Genomic DNA, 12,358 nt, shown 5'->3' with positions numbered 1-12,358 from the left:
ATATTAGAACGTTTTTACTTATGGTTTGAGAACATTAATGGTTATGGTTATGGTAGTCAGTAAGGTCCATTAATGGTTTTGTATTATCGCTCAACTTTACGTGAAATATATCGTGAATTGGTAATCAGTAATTTAGAGGCAACCAATTCGCGATATATTCCACATAAAGTTCATCGATGTTACAAAACCATTCATGAACTTTACTGGTTACCATAACCATTACCATTAATGTTCTCAAACCATAAGTTAAAACGTTCTAATATAGTTTTCTTTCCGAAAATGTATGGAGAAAACAAGAATTTTGAATGGTAATGGTTCTTAACAACCCATTATTGGTAAGGTCCACTTCCAAAAAACTATAATACTTAAGGTTAAAACTTTATCATTAAACGTTCATGTAAAGTTCCATAACCATTTCAGTTGAAGTTTAGCAGGGATTATAAACAATTTATAACCATTATCGGTAAGGTCAATTTATGATTCGCGCTTATGCGGGATAGCTTCCATAGATAAGCGGAGGCAACGTAAAATGTAGCCAAACGAACTGTCAGTTAGTGTAACCAAACGAGCATGACGTCATCATGGTGTTGTTTGAGGGAGAAGTATTGTAATATTTTGAGCACCAAACGCTTTCCACACTCCACATTCCGATTTATTTCGCGGACAACGGAAGAACGGAAGATAAAGCAAACCATTCCTCGGTTCATTGTTGCAAAGATTTGCTTTGCACTTCATTTTGAAATTTTGCGCACGAAACAAAACAAAACTGCACAACGAAGAGCTCTATCATGGCATGAACTTTTTTCACGGATGCCAGTAAGATCATTTATTTTTCATGGTTGCCAAAACAACTTTTTGTGCCTCCGCTTATCTATGGAATCTAAAGTATCTATAGTTCCCATAAACTTACGCAAACATATACCTAAATGCATGTAGAAGAGCAGAGCATGAGATCGAAAGAGTGCGATGTTTTTCCTTCTTTTTATTCTATCCGTCGGTGTCGGTGACGTCGATTTATGTTCTTGTTGTTTTATTGCTGCTGCTCAATTTCATATCCATTTTGTGAAAAAAAAATTAAAGGGTTGTGTCCTAGACACGACCTCGGACACGATCGCAGTATGACGCAGAACTATGCAAAAATGGTGTATGTCATGCATTTTTGACTATTATGCTTTATATTATTATTTTTTTTCAGGTATTTCAATGTTTCGGTTATGGTTCAAAACTCGCGACAATTCATGTTAGCATAATCAGACCACCGTTCATATTACGTATAAGATAATGTGTTTAAATTTAATGTAATGGTTAACAATTGACAGAATTTTCCCTACATAACTACATTGGGTTGATCAATGTTGAGCTATTTTGTCACACATTCTTTGTTGATTTGCACCTCAGTATAGTACACAAAAACACCATGCATGTTGTAAAATAAAACAATTCCCAAAAAAATGCGCTTATTTTAGTAGCTCCATCATTAGTTTTAAATTAGGGCTCTGAAGCAGAGAAGAGAGTGAAGGTTTCATTTTATGATAACGCATCAAGCAGTTGTATTTCCTATCAGAAGACGGTACTTTCAAAATTGAACAAAATGTTGGTTCATATGTCAGCGAAGTAGAGGAGGAAGGAGTAAAACAATCATACATACCAATTTGGAGGACAATTCTGACAAAATTATCATGCATAATCATTATGTACTTTACAGTGTGTTCGTAAAATGTTGCAAAATTGAATACTGTGACTTTTCTCAAATCAAACGTTTGGCTTTCAATAAGTAGGTGCTTAGAACCTCGCTTAGAACAACATTAATTGAAAATTGGGGGGATTCAGTAATTAAATTTCAAAGTCAGAGCAAAAGCTCGTATACAGGTTAACTTCCAACATCCCTCCTGTTTTTACATATTCTGCACAAAAAATACTTTCAAAGCCTCGCCCCTGACAGGATTTCCCGCCCTTTTGTTTTATGAATGAGGCGGAGCAGAAAGTATCTTTTGTGCAGAATATGTAATAAAGGATGGACTTCGGATGTTAATCTAATTGCATATAAAGAGGTACCAGGTATGATTTACAGTCAGTTGGTGATAAATCACCAACAGAATAACATCAACATATCGTGAGCGATTTTTTTTCCTGAAATTAGAAGCTCTCGAGCAGTGGTAGTAAACGAGTAAAAAATTAACGGAATTAAACTTTCTATTTTTATTTAATTGTAGTTTGCTTAACAATTATTTCCCAAAAAAAATGGTCGTCAAAGTCCATGTTTGGGAGGGGGGGGGGTATATTTTGCATAAATAACTTTTCCACGTTTCGTATTAGGGGCTGTTCATTAACACGTATACAGTTTTTAGGGATTATTGCCCCCCCTCTAAACTGTCTACGTTGTTAATGAACAGCCCCTTAGTTGAACGGGACCCAAGTCTCCTTCCACCCCATCGCTGGTTGTCAAGGTGATCATGCCGTGATCCACCTCTAACCGCTGACTTGCTCCTGCTCACTTCAGAATGCAGAATGAAGTGCCACGCCGTTCGAAGCGGTAATGAGCAAAGGCATGACAACAGCGCTGTTTTATATCTTTTCAGGTTCAAGCAGAATGATATGCAACCAAGTGGTACTCGATTATGATGACTGGGTTTGGGAAAAACGGTAATTTCATGAAAACAGTGATTAAATTATCATTTGTACATTTTTAAAAAAGTTTGTTTTATGGGAAATTGGAGAAAATATATTTCAGCAGATTTGTAATTTAATATCCTATCGATTGGCGTACTTTGATTTTAATTTAATCTACAGTTAGACAAAGTTACAGGCGTTCAAAACCTAACACTATTTCACCACACATATTTTTTGATTTGCACCCCAGTATAGTCGACAAAGACGTAGTTCTACGTCAAAAAAACATCCGCTGAATGGAGGACGTCAAGTGAGCGTTTCATTGCAGTACACGGTAACCAGCGTAAACACATTAATGTGTAAAATTTCACATATTTCGTGAAAAAAGGGGTCTACTCATAAAATGTGTAAACCCATCAAACGTCAATAGATGTGTATTTTTTACACATTTTTCAAGAATGGTTTTTACTGCAAAATGTGTAAAAAGTAATCATTCAAAGAAATTAAATATGATAAGGACGCATGGTTTTTTTTTTTTTAATATCGGAGTTTTCTTATTTGTGTCAATGATAAAATAAGATCAATCATTATTTAATAATAATCCGGACACCGGAAAATGAAAACTTTAATAATGATTATTTTTCTAGGGCTTAGCTATGAAAATAATATAAATCACTTATCCTCTAGCTTGTCCACCGTTGCTCTGTTACAGTTTGGACCGTAGTTTATCCATTTTTCTGTTAAAATTCGCTTAGGCAAATGGCGTCCATCAACGAAGCAGAAGTTTTTTTTACCCATTAATGAGTATAAAAATACACATTTTATGACTGGTTCTTAAAATGTGTATTTATTTATCTCCAAATTTACACATTTTTTGGCAGCTGCAAATATAAATAAATATAAAAAATGTGTACACACTTAGAAAATAATACCGAACTCGGTTTAATTTTCTACCGAACCTCTTCGGTTACCAACGAGAAACTGAATAAATTGTTTAAAAACATTTTTTTCAGGCGTATTTATCGAATCAGACCCGAATTTCGGTAAAATAGTATAAATTTGACCGATAGAAATGAAGACTGAACCTAAAAGTACGGTAAAGTATCGACATTTACGAATTAGGTACGTGAAAACTGAGAAACTTGGTAAATTGAACCGAATATTCGCTAAAACGTGTTAAACGTCAAACGCTTAACTGTCAAACGTTCCACTTGTGCTCAACTTCATGACGGAAATTTTAACCGAAAACTCGGTTCTCGAAGCTGAGTCTAAAACTAGTCAGCCATTTTTTCTCGCGTGTGCTCGTTTTGACTGTACTTTTCCACGCTGTAACTCGCGTTACGTAAGTTTTTAGTCACTGAAACGGCATAAACTAAACTCGAATCAAGTATAGATTCGGAAGAGTTAATAAAAATAATCAATATTAGCATCTGCCGCATTACATATGACGTAGGTTCACCTTACACAAAAATCAATGATTTTATTAAGCTTTGTGACGAAATAGTACGGCACGTATCAGGGTACCTTGAGGCAGAAACTGAGAATTTTCATCCCAAAACAAATTAAATAAATATATTTCATACATTTCTTTTACAAAACTGGTTTTATTTTTATGAAAATTCTAAGCAACGTATCCTTAATCCAAATGTGAAGTACAAACCGAGCGCTACCCAAGAAAACCAAATTCCGTAATTACAATAGACGGGTCGGTTCGTTTGACAGCGTTCGGTAATCCTTGAGTAAACCGACGTTCGGTTATTTCTGCTTAAATTTATTTTTCGTCAACCGAGATTTTCGGTAACTTTGACAGATTGTGGGTAACAATAAGAACTAACGACAGCTCGGTTATTCCTCTTTGAACCGAACAGACTACCGAACGTTCAGCAGATGTGTATTTTTTTACTCATTTATGTGTTTACGCTGGTTAGAAAAAAAAAATACCCAAAATTACCCATCTCGGCACTATAGTGCAGGAACCCAAAAGAAGGTAAAGTGGGTAAGTAATAAGTTATTTTCATTTACTTGTGTGCAGTTTGTATTGAATTTTCCACTAGATTTTTAACCAAAAGTAAGTTAGTTGTACCCAACAGTAGGTAAATATGATTATACTCAATGTTGGGTTCACACACTTTACTACCCCTGTTGGGTGGTTTTGCTCATCCGTTTTTGACAACATTAGAAGGAGAAAAGGAGACAAACTAGTCAAAAGTAGGTAAAAGTGAACTGGCCGTTGGGTACATGAATCATGAGATGTATTGGGAACACGTGAGCTTCCCTATACATGCAAGCGATCTACGAACACGCTAAGAAAAAAGTATGCATTAATGTTTAAACTTTAACCAGTTTCGAGAAAACCCGCACATATTCATAAAATGAATAAACGCTGTTTACTCATCGGATGAATAAACACGTTTTTCTCGAAAGTGATTAAATTTTAATCATTAATGAATAAAGACGTTTTTTCTCAAAAGTGGTTAAATTGTATACACTGGAAGGAATTTAAATGGCTGATTTCGTTTATTTGAAACATATATTATTGTAAATAACAATCGAATAAAATCCAATAAAAAGTAACGGTTTATTTCTTGATTCTGGTTCGTGTTGCTGTTTGGTCCACCGCCTTAGTGACCTTGTACACGGGGACCAGGGAATACTCCGTACTTCTGCTGCCGGCTGGCCCCCTTGGTTTCAACGCAGAATCCATCATGTGATTCGCGAGGCTGTTCATGTCGCCAATGGTCAGGAGGATACTCTGGTGTGGTGGTGTTGTTTCTGCCATTGATGGTGATTCAATGTTGGGAACATGCTGCTCCTGGCGGAATCTATCTTAATTGCGTACAAAGCAGTGTAGTCCGATCACGGAAACCTTCGCACAATCCGGAATCGGATGTTTCTTTCTTTTCGCGATCCTTTCGTCGACCTTCCCGTTCCGTTGCCCGGCGAACTCGATCCGGATCGTTGTGCTGCCGTTTGAAGCCCTCTGTAATGGGAATCAAAAGTTTTAAAATAACAAAACAATGTACCGTGTTAGATATACTTACTATTATCATCGGCCATCTCTTTGGCCTGATCCCGCACATTATGTCCTGTTTCCAAAGTCGGAAACAGAATCGGAAGAAAACTTTATTTTCGTTCCGGCACTTGATTGCGATGGAAGCCGCAATTCCTGATTCTCACTCGACGATGATGACTTTTTCTTGGAGTTCTCAGCGCACTCTGGAAATGAAAACAAAATTATAAGTTATTTTTAAATTGTAGGTATGTATATTATAATAATACTATAAACAATCTATCTACCTGCGAAAAGTTGATGAATGATGGCCGCTGCGGTTTCGGAAAATAATTGTTGCCAAGTTTTTTTTCAGCCACTAGTGAATATAATTTAGACACTTATGTTGCAAAATGGTTTTCTCTGGAAATGTCTAAATTGTATACACTTTTTTGCTATAAATTTCAACCACTCTATGACAGCTCGAACAAGCTCCCAAAAGTGGTTAAAAAATATTCATCAATGCATAAACTCGGTTTTCCGTGAATTCCTTTGTTTGTCTGATGTTAGAGTTTGACGTGACCATCCCCTCCTTTCCAAACAATTTCCCGCCATTCGCGTTGACGGCACCGTCGAAAAATTTTCTCTTCCAGCAAATATAGACAGTTTCTTATGAGAATTTTCGGTGGAGTGAATGGATAGTACAAAGTTCGCCATGTTTCACGCACAGTCTGACGTTTGCTTATGGATTTTCTCATAGGAGTAAAGAGCTACAGAGTCGCCGTCAACGCCAATTGTGTCTCAGTCGTATTATTCTCCTGTTCTTGTGCTACTTGCCCCTGCCCAGCCAGGATTTAGTCAACCGTCCGAGAGTAGTATCTGAAGGAGGCTTCAGAAACCAGTTTCCTACCTAGATCCTTTCAACCGAAATTGTTACCCATTAACCTCGAGCCCGCCACGAGTAATTGGTACCCAATACTAACCTAGAGATACTGCTATTTAAAATGTAAATCAAACATTACTGATTTTGGCTCCACAAAGTGTCACACACGACTAAACCTAGTAAATAAACGAAATAGTTTAAAAAAAAGACGACCGATGACTGTTTCATTGATATATGATTTTTTCATAAATATGAATCCTCAGTACACGTGTTTTTTATCAAAGGCAAGTGTCACTCGAGCCATTCAAAATGTTCGTTATTTTATAAATTGCTGTTATGGCTCGAGTGACACTTGCATTTGATAAAAAAACACGTCTACTGAGGATTCATGTTTATGAAAAATATCATACATCAATGAAACAGTCATCGGTCGTCATTGAAAAGCAGTACAACTATGTTCTGTCAATCTAATTGAACTGTTATTGGCTCTGTTATCTTGCGAATTTTAGCTATAACGGCCTATTTGCTGATTTTTATCTCTCAATCTATGAAATATACACGAAAACTATGTTTGAACGAAATTTCTAGAACAATATGAGAAACATTATGCCGTAGACTACACATGTTTATATCATATGGGTTAAAATTCGTAGAACAAATACTTTAAAATTCTTCACTTTTTAAGATATCTTCGAGCATGAAACTAAGTCACACTTCAATAAAATCACTTTGAATAATCAACTTTTGGTTACAAAGTTGATAGATAACACATTAAGCTTTGCTATGAAAGTTGTTACAGCAGTTTTCGTTGTTTCAGTCTCGAGATACAAATATTATAAGCCGTAAATTACCTTAAAAACATAAAATTAACTTGAAGCACCTCTAAATCATCACCGATTTTGCTGAAAATTTGCACAGAAGTTCAAATTAACATGACGAACACTAATCACGGTTTACCCATTGCATTCCTAACATTTCGTTTTAAATGAACAGGTCTAATGTGTATCTTAAACATCCATCTTGAAGGAGGAAGATATGAAATCACAATTATGTGGAGTTACTGAAAAATAACAGTTTGATGCGCGGAGAGGCTGACAGGATCGGGTCATAACTGTAATGTGAATATTAGGAAGATTTATCATCATCAAACTATTCTTGAATTAACCTGGAAGAATGCTTGTGAATAATTGTTATACAGATAAATTTTTTTTTTTATTATAGTCACTTGAACACTCTTGGGTCATTCGTGACTTGTCCGGGGGTGAGATTTGAACTCGTGACATTGGCGTGAGAGGCATGTATGTTAACCACTACGCCGGGGTCGCCCCACAGATACAAATGAATTAAATTCATAAACTAAATTGTTCAAACAACAACTCCAGCCTGTAGAAAAGCTGAAAATAGGGAATCTTTACAATGTGGATCCTACGCTATTCCACTATCGATGGGCTGAAAGTATTCAGTCTAGATTAATAGATTTAGCTATTTGAACCTAAGCCGGAAAAGAAAGCAAAATATACGAATCACTTCCACCGTAGTAAAGATGTACCACGTACCAAGCAATATGTTCGTCATATAAACGTTTAAACATACACTAGAGAAAATCAAATGATGTTACGTTGCTTCTTCCAGTTATGTTCTGATCCTGTTTTAAATATTTATCATTGAGTATATTATAATAATATAGGACATGTGATTTATTCAAACTCAAACTTCACGGTGGTGCCCTTTACACAAGGATAAACCTCTACTACCGATGATCTTTTAAACCTAGAGACAAAAAAGCTACAAAACAGCGCTTATGCTTTCATTAAATTCTACTTTTACGCGACGTTCTTTGTTTCGATTTGGTCTTTACATAAGACGGGAACAGAATCCATAAAACTTTCGCATAATTGGGCTACCGTGCCCCTTTCTTCACGCTTGCCGATTTTACCAGCGTACACAAATTACACATCTTTTAAGCTATCTCGACCTAATTCTATTGCGTTTTAAAACGACTGTTTTCTCTTTCATATTTCGTCGTCAAAACCACCAAACCCACCAAACCCACCACGATCCGCCGTGACTACCGTCAGTCTTCAACCACGGTTCTCATGATCATGTTAAGGGCACACCTAACAACACAACAAAAACTAATCGGTCAAGTGCCAAGCTTGCATGTTCGATCGTGACATTTATTTTCTTATCGAATCAAGCTTCAACTTGAAAAAAAAAATCATATTTTCGTCCTTTTCTCTGACAAACGGGAACGATGAAAATAAATCTCTATTACTCCCCCGAAGGGACGCATCCGCTCCCACAAACAATGCATCCGATCCCCAATCCGGTGCAACCAGCATCCCGCCCACGCATGTCAACACCACCATCAGATAGGGGAAATTTCCCCTACCTGATAGCGGCACAGTACGCGCGGGTGAGCCACACCAGAAAAATGCACTGTCCACAAAAGCAGACACGTCCCCTCGAAAATGCAATCGAGAAATGTAATAGAAAAATCTTCACCTGTAACGTACTCACCAAATAAATGTATCCGGGAGCGCATTCCTGATGCTTATTTTTAATTTTTAAACAATCCCTCCTTAAGCGATTCCAACCGCACAATAGCCAAATACCCATCACTTTTCTTTTTCAAGTCACTTTGTGCACAAAAGCAATGCACATCGTAGAACCTAATAATAGATCAGCGCGGTCGAGTCATACCGGCAACAAAGCGAGAGGACACCAGGCACCTAAGCAACATCAGGACAAACATCAGCACAAACGATTCTAAATCAAATTATCGCGCCCGGGACACAAAAGCTATTCAAATGCGAGCACCAAAAAACTACACGCCAGCCCGAGCTCTGAAAAAATAAAAGCACGCAGCGGAGCAAAAACACACAACCGTTCTCTAACACTTCTCAAAGCATTGTATCATATAAAGCAATACATGCACTGAGAAAATTTCAAAGATTGTTTTTATGTGTCTCACACATGAATTTTTGCAATGTGATCAACAAATGATATCGATGTGTCGGATACATACTTAATATGTGTACACATAAAAGCTATAGTTATTCTATAGCTTTTAGCTTTATACTATTTAGTTGAAACATAAATTTCATGTGTACTTCTGAGTGGACTCTGTTTAAGTGTGGTCACATGAAAATCATGTGGAATTTTACATGGAAATTCGTCAATAACAATATGTGGAATTTTTTAAGGTGATTCCTTGTAGAGTCCACAATTGGCCGCCAAGTAGGCTATACTTCCAGTTCCACTTTGAATTTCCAATTATACAAATCTCGGAAATCAGTGCTTCATTTTACCAGAAATTGCTACTTCATGTATGCTGCAGTGCAGCAAACGTGGAGTAACAGTTTTAATGGTATACGTGTCGTAGAAGCTGATATTTGTGCACTTAAAGCTTCAAAGTGGTTACGAGAATAAGTATCTCACAGCGAAACACCTTAAGTGTGTATGTTTATTGAGATACACTCAAAGATAAATTAAATCAAAAAAGCTTAAAAAGTATGCAGATTCCCGCTCACGGTAACCAGCGTAAACACATTAATGTGTAATATTTCACACATTTCGAGAAAAAATGGGCCTACTCATAAAATGTGTAAACCCAGCAAACGTCAATAGAAGTGTATTTTTTACACATTTTTCAAGAACGGTTTTTACAGAAACATGTGTAAAAAGTAATCATTTCTAGAACTTAAATATAATGGGTGCGCATGGTTTTTTATTAACTTCGTAATTTTCTTATTTGTGTCAAAGATTAAATAAAGATTGCTCGAATACAATAATATTTTCGTAGTTCTTTCATTTTCCTGTTGTACTTCACTGACATACACTGGAGTCGCTTTTTACGTGGTTTTTTTTACACGTTTTTTTTTTACGCGGTTTTTTTTACGCGGATATCGGAATTTACGCGGTTTTTTACGCGGATTCCGGAATTTACGCGGTTTTTTTTTACGCGGATTTTGGTTTTTTTTTACGCGGATATCAGAATTTACGCGGTTTATCATTGTACACCAGAGTCGCTTTTTACGCGGTTTTTTTTACACGGTCTTTTTTTACGTGGTTTTTTTTACGCGGATTTCGGAATTTACGCGGATTCCGGAATTTACGCGGTTTTTTTTACGTGGTTTTTTTTTACGCGGGACGTATCACCCACGTAAAAAGCGACTCCAGTGTATATACAAATTACGTGCGTAAACAAGGCAGGATGCAGCAAAGTTTGAAGTATTTTTTTACCCATTAATGAGTATAAAAATACACATTTTTTTACTGGAACTACATTCTTAAAATGTGTATTTTTTACACATTTAAAGATCCCCAAGTTTACACATTTTTTGACAGTTGCATATAAATATAAAAAATTTGTATTTTTATACTCATTTATGTGTTTACGCTGGTTACCGTGCTCACCTTATTGAGTCCGAGCCATGATTACTTCGGCAGTGGTCATGTATGATTAAATTCGAAATAATCTTTTCAATATTAAATTTTATTCTTTTTCAAAACTGATATATAATCAAAAAAGATTAAAATTAAATCAAAAATTATTAAAATAGAATCAAAAATGATTAAAATTTATTCAAAAAAATTAAAGGGTTGTGTCCGACCGCAGTATGACGTAGAACCTATCTATCTCTATCTATGATGCATGATATATGATAGAGATCCCTCCTTTTTTACATATTCTGCACAAAACATACTTTCTAAGCCCCGCAACTGACAGGATTTCCCGCCATTTTATTATGTATAGGGGCGGGGCAGAACGTTTCTTTTGTGCAGAATATGGAAAAAAGGATGGACTTTGGATGTTAATATAATTTCATGTATAGAGGTACCAGATATGTTTTACCGTCAGTTGTGTGTAATTCACCAACTTAATATCATCGAATATGTCTTTCAAGCAATTTTTTCTCAAATTTGAAAGTTTTGGTGTGGGAAGAAATTAAGGGAAAAACTTCTGTTTTTACTAATAATTGTGGTTTGGTTAAAATTTATTTCCCGGAAAAAAGTGATCGTCAAAGTCCATGTCTTTTTCGGGTTATTGTTGGAGGGGAGAAGTTTTTTAGGGGGGGGGGGGAAGTTTGTTGAGGGGGGGAGAGGTTGTTGAGGAGGGGAGAGAGGTTGTTGTGAAGGGGGGAGGATACATTGCTTTTCCTCATTGTATCGCATTCTTCATTGTGGTCACGCCGTGATCCACCTTTAGCCGCTGACTTGGTCCTGCTTGCTGCAGGACCAAGTGCCACGCCGTCCGAAGCGACAATGAGCAAAAGCAGTTTTTGCAGTTAAATGGTCTTTATTTCTTGTGTTTGTGTGGTTTACATGTATGAATTTTTTCAAGTGACACAGATGCGTCTTTTCAACTTTAGTACAGTGAGATTTTAATTATTATTTACAGTTTCTAGTCCTATCAGGCCTATTTTAAAGTATGACCACCTTGGTGGGATTGGTATGATTTGAATTGGAAAAAGGAGTCTACTTATAACTACTATTTACAACTACAACTAATCTACAACTACTATATACACCTAACCTACTATATACAAATTGCTTATCAAAGCATGTTCTGATAAATTACATTTTTGTGCAAATTTAGTCTTAATTTCGTTAATTTTGGAATCTATTTTGGCAATGCCTGCCTCTTCATGTAAATTTGTTATTCTAGTGTCGAAAGGACGATCAAGAACCATCCTCAGCACTCTATTCTGAGCGACCTGAATTTTGTTCCTGTGAGTCTGTGCACATGATTCCCACACCGGAGCTGCGTAGAGGATCGCAGGTGCTATGATTTGTTTGTAGACGGCCAGTTTGTTCACCCTTGAGAGGCGGGATCTGCGGCAAATCAGCGGATACAGACTCCTAACCAAGGC

The 12,358-nt window shown here is 36.5% G+C and overlaps 1 protein-coding gene and 1 long non-coding RNA gene across 2 annotated transcripts in view; one reads left to right on the top strand and one right to left on the bottom strand.

Annotated features, from left to right (window-relative positions):
- The window catches only part of St4 (Sulfotransferase 4), a 156,918-nt gene that overhangs the window by 70,376 nt on the left and 74,184 nt on the right, over positions 1 to 12,358 (top strand). The gene's annotated exons all lie outside the window — the stretch shown is intronic.
- LOC135705171 (uncharacterized) lies at positions 5,185 to 6,128 on the bottom strand. Its single transcript, XR_010517826.1, has 3 exons — positions 5,908 to 6,128; positions 5,652 to 5,826; positions 5,185 to 5,590 (listed from the first exon to the last, which is right to left on the bottom strand). It is a non-coding gene; the product is annotated as an uncharacterized LOC135705171 (long non-coding RNA).

Source organism: Ochlerotatus camptorhynchus, unplaced genomic scaffold (genome assembly GCF_037179485.1).
Source record: "Ochlerotatus camptorhynchus isolate MF236.1 unplaced genomic scaffold, CSIRO-AGI_Acam_v1.1 ptg000260l, whole genome shotgun sequence".
NCBI classification, from domain to species: Eukaryota; Metazoa; Arthropoda; class Insecta; order Diptera; family Culicidae; genus Ochlerotatus; species Ochlerotatus camptorhynchus.
Note: the sequence above shows the minus strand (reverse complement) of the source record. Positions and strands in the feature narration are given on the sequence as shown.